Source organism: Lathyrus oleraceus, chromosome 3 (genome assembly GCF_024323335.1).
Source record: "Lathyrus oleraceus cultivar Zhongwan6 chromosome 3, CAAS_Psat_ZW6_1.0, whole genome shotgun sequence".
Classification (NCBI taxonomy): domain Eukaryota; kingdom Viridiplantae; phylum Streptophyta; class Magnoliopsida; order Fabales; family Fabaceae; genus Lathyrus; species Lathyrus oleraceus.
The window spans coordinates 465,397,428-465,403,306 of NC_066581.1; positions in this window are offsets into that span (position 1 = coordinate 465,397,428).

A 5,879-nucleotide genomic window follows, 5' to 3' on the forward strand; every position below is an offset into this window, starting at 1 on the left:
CTACCCTTTCTTCTTTTCTTTCTTTCTGATAACCCTTTCATTCTCTCTTACCCACTTCTCTTCTTATCTTTTTCTTACTCTATTGGTCCCAATTGATAACATTTAGAGCACAAAGGAGCTTTAATTGTTACAACTAACAAAAGATATAGTACACAGGTACTCAATTGATCTCAACTGACAACTAATTGAGCATTTAAGGGAATATGGGATATTACAGATACCAACTGTAACAACCCGTATAATATATATCTAGAATAATATCATACAAGTGTTAAATTTTGGTACTGTCACAACATAAGTGCCTAATGGCATCAATATATATACATGTCCAAACTAAAACATCAATGGAACATGTTATACAATAATGCCTAAATAATAAAATCTAAGAACTATGTGCAATATCTTCATTGCATTCAACTTCACAGCGGAAGATCATGATAAACAACATCCCTTGAAACATCCATAACAGCTCCTCATAGATTCAACCTGTAAAGAATTACCTGAAAAATAACAACAATGATGGGATGAGATAATAATCTCAGTGAGTTCTCCTATCCTATGGTCCACTCAGCTCTACAAGGTTTCTAATCAATATTTAACTTATATCCAACTCAAGTCAACAAGGGAACGAAGACTTGAGTGATGGGGAAACTATCTCGCAATTGTATGGCAACATGCATTTGAGTTCTCATAACTCAACCACGATCATTATTCAGATCAGGACGCATCAATTCCCGAACAGACTTACGTCTAAGCCAAGCCCGGTTCATGCATGCTCGTATGATTTGACTTTCACGGTGGATATCCGGTTCCCCTATAGGACTCAAACCCACTTTTAAGAACCATCACTCGTATGGGACTTTACCCACTTTGAGTCTCTTTCACCGTATAGGCCTTATCCCACTTTGGTGTCCACCTTTCCCCCATGTCCACCATGGTTAGGGCTCAAACCCAATTGAGGCTCGAATCATTGGTCCCACATCCCAATGCTTACTCATCTAAGCATACCAATAGAGATGCGTACCACCACAGAAAACACACATTCTGAATACATGATCGGTTCCATAATCCTCGGTTCCACAAACCATAACAAATTCATCAATCGTAGGTGACTTCATTCACCAAAATACACAAATAATAACATGGCATGTTCCATACAATGCGTCTCATTCTCAATCATGGCAACAATTCGTCCACGACCTCACATAAGCGTCGTACGAATGAATACCGTATTCTCATACATATATCACACATGTTCCATAACCTAGATCATATTTCTAAGTTATTAATCAAGTTATTCTCCTAGGTTTCCTCACTCATCTTTGTAAGGTTTTTAATCATGTTACTTCACCTTCCACATAACAACAATATTTTATTTTCATCATGATATAATTCATGGCATTTATAAATCACATAAAATTTTATAACATGGAACAATGATAATAGCCCTTTACGTTGTCTTTCTAACGCATCCGTCTGTGTCCAAAATGGAGATATAACACTCAATTAATTCATTAATCTATCTTAATCAAGATTTAGATTAATATTTAATCAACAACAACATCTTTGGCCTAGTGGTAAGGCTTGTACAATTCCAAGGAGGTCCCAAGTTCGAACCCCATTGGTGACATATTTAATTTATCAAATAATTAATTCATGTTAACAGATTGATCAAATGAATCAATTGAATGAGAATTTCTCTCAAAAATTTCATTAATTCTCAGTAACTTCTTTCCTTAAATAACTCCTCTTTTATTTTTCCTTTCCATCTACCATTTTCACATAGCATGATTCTTCAACAACAACCAACACTCAAGGATTCCTCAAACTCATAAACACATGTTCTTAACAACCTCAACAACCATGTTCCATTATAACAACACCATAATCATAGAAAACATGGTTAACTCATGATTCACGGAATATTTCATGAATAACTTATATTGTTATGAATTCATGTGATTAACCTCCATAACTTCAACAACAAAACACATCAAAATTAAACACCCAAGTATCACAATTTCAACAACAACAACATGATATCAACACATAGGATGGATGAGGAGTATGAACACAACAAATTCACACAAATCCTAAACCCCAAACATAGGTTATTTTCCCCCAAAGGCTAAATCTATCTAAGAACTCACCTAGTAGAAGAAGAAGATGAAGTTGGTGGTGATGAAGATGACATGATGATGGTGGTGATGAACATGATTTCCCATCTTCTTCCTTCCTCTTCTTCCTCTTTCTCTTCCTTCTTTCCTTCTCTTTCTTTTCCTTTTCCTTTCTGATATCTCTCACTCTCTCTTACCTACTTCTTCTTATCTCTTTTCCTTACTCTTTCTTTCTACACCACACAATACATACACTATATAATATATATAATATATAATATTAAGTAGTGACATAAAATATCCCAAGTGATATTTTATCTTCCAGTACCAATTGACCAATTATTAATGTTACCAAAAATGTCCTCTCTTGTACTTATTAATATTGGTCCGTCTCTTTTATTAATAATTAATATCTTCAGAGTTCACTGGTTACTCTATTGGTCCCAATTGACAACATTTATGGCACATAGGAGCTCCAATTGTTACAAATGATAATAGATAGAGTACAAAGGAACTCAATTGGTCTCAACTGACAACTAATTGAGCATTTAAGGGAATATGGGATATTACAATGAATGTCAAATGTTATATTAGTGTTAATTTAGCATGTTTGTTTAGAATCGCTGGTCTTCATGTCACTCTAGTCCTTGGTTTTCTCATCCCACCGCATAATCAACATGATGTCTATCTAGTTCTTTAATAAATAATAAAAGTTTCAAATAGAAGTAGAAACATCTACAAATAAAAATAAATTATCAGCTCCAAACAAAAAACCACTAATAAGTTGTTCCTAAATTATGTTTTTAAAGATAAAATTTAGTTAATCAAGGAAACACATTAAAGAGAGGTTATGGAAGAATAATCTATCTCATAATTCCTCGACCGTGATTTCCTTGATTAAAAAAATTCCATGGACAAATTAAAATCACCACTTCATTTTGTAGTTGAAACAAGATCTACAAAAAGAATGTTATTTATCTTCTCTCTGCCACAATCACCACAATTAACATTTTTTACACCACACAATACATACACTATATAATATATATAATATATAATATTAAGTAGTGACATAAAATATCCCAAGTGATATTTTATGTTCCAGTACCAATTGACCAATTATTAATGTTACCAAAACTGTCCTCTCTTGTACTTATTAATATTGGTCTGTCTCTTTTATTAATAATTAATATCTTCAGAGTTCACTGGTTACTCTATTGGTCCAATTGACAACATTTAGAGCACATAGGAGTTCCAATTGTTAAAAATGATAATAGATAGAGTACAAAGGAAATCAATTGGTCTCAACTGACAACTAATTGAGCATTTAAGGGAATATGAGATATTACAATGAATGTCAAATGTTATATTAGTGTTAATTTAGCATGTTTGTTTAGAATCGTTGGTCTTCATGTCACTCTAGTCCTTGGTTTTCTCATGCCACCGCATAATCAACATGATGTCTATCTAGTTCTTTAATAAATAATAAAGGTTTCAAATAGAAGTAGAAACATCTACAAATAAAAATAAATTATCAGCTCCAAAGAAAAAACCACTAATAACTTGTTCCTAAATTACGTTTTTAACGATAAAATTTAGTTAATCAAGGAAACACGGTAGAGAGAGGTTATGGAAGAATAATCTATATCATAATTCCTCGATCGTGATTTCCTTGATTAAAAAAATTCCATGGACAAATTAAAATCACCACTTCATTATGTAGTTGAAACAAGATCTACAAAAAGAATGTTATTTATCTTCTCTCTGCCACAATTAGCATTTTGTAGATCCATAAAGTTTAAGAAAGTGTCATTTTCTTGATATAAATGAATTTCATGAAATTAAAACGATATTATAATTAAAAAAGGTTACAATCATGTCTTTTAAATATGTAAATATAGTAAAAATATAGCCAAGTAAAAAATAATCAAGTTTTATTAAAATCATTTAAAATTTTGAAATTTAAAAAAAATGTTTTTATAGATACTTTAATATTTTTTCTAGATTAAGTTAAAGATTGATCAAGAAGTAAAGAAATGGAGGTTTTGGTAAAGTAGAAAATAAGCGGAGATTTGTTTTTTTTTAAATATAGATACTATTTTTATTTTATGAGAAACTCCTATTGATTTTTAAATCTTGTAAAGGAATCTTTCATTCTCAACATAAATTCAATAAATAAAATACTAGGTAAAAACCAACTATTGTTAATTATATCATTGAGTAAGTCATATCAAATTCATTAGAGATTATGGCGGGTGATATTTAGCATGATACATTAAGGTCTCAGACTAATAATAATTCTCATGTTTGTAAAAACCAACTATTGTTACATAACATATGTATACATGTAATAGTATGTTGTTTAAGCATTTATATCTTAAAGCAAGTTTTATTATATTTGTAAATTTCCCTAATGCATCGAGTACTAAAGTAGACATCTTAAAATTTATTTGCGACATATATTTGAAGGTGTTATGTTTATGATATTTTAAATGACAAATATGGTGTGATTGTTAAATATTTGAAAAATGAAACTAAACACTTAACAAATGAAGTGTAAAAACGCATCCTCCTATAACATTTGAATTTTTTTCTTGTTTTGCATAAATCTTGAATTTAGACTAAGAAACAATTTTTATTTCTAATATAAATCATCTAAATTATAATTTATATTTTGAAGATTGATATTTACGATATAAATGCTGGAGAATTAGAAATATATCATATAAAATGGCGACGACGACTATATTTAATAATTTTGTTTATAAGATTGGAACTTTGTCCATTAAAGTTTCGAAACTAAAGTCTTACCATTTAAAAGCCATATATATGACCTTTTTACCCTAAAAATTAATATTTGTCATTTTTTTATATTAACTTGGTTCTCCATATATTACTCAGATGACAATAAAAAATACACAAATCTATGTCTCTAATTATATTTTATCATCAACATACCTATACGAACATAAAGATGTTTGTCATGAATGTCAAATGTTATATTAGTGTTAATTTAGCATGTTTGTTTAGAATCGTTGGTCTTCATGTCACTCTAGTCCTTGGTTTTCTCATGCCACCGCATTATCAACATGATGTCTATCTGGTTCATTAATAAATAATAAAAGTTTCAAATAGAAGTAGAAACATCTACAAACAAAAATAAATTATCAGCTCTAAACAAAAAACCACTAATAACTTGTTCCTAAATTATGTTTTTAACGATAAAGTTTAGTTAATTAAGGAAACACGGTAGAGAGAGGTTATGGAAGAATAATCTATCTCATAATTCCTCGACCGTGATTTCCTTGATTAAAAAAATTACATGGACAAATTAAAATCACCACTTCATTATGTAGTTGAAACAAGATCTACAATTAGAATGATATTTATCTTCTCTCTGCCACAATTAGCATTTTATAGATCCATAAAGTTTAAGAATGTGTCATTTTCTTGATATAAATAAATTTCATGAAATTAAAACGATATTATAATTTAAAAAGGTCACAATCATGTAATTTAAATATTTTAATATAGTAAAAATAAAAGTCAAGTAAAAAATAATCATGTTTTATTAAAATCATTTAAAATTTTGAGATTTTAAAAAAATGTTTTTATAGATACTTTAATATTTTTTTCTAGATTAAGTTAAAGATTGATCAAGAAGTAAAGAAAAGGAGGTTTTGGTAAAGTAAAAAATAAACGGAGATTTGTTTTTTTTAAATATAAATACTATTTTTATTTTATGAGAAACTCCTATTGATT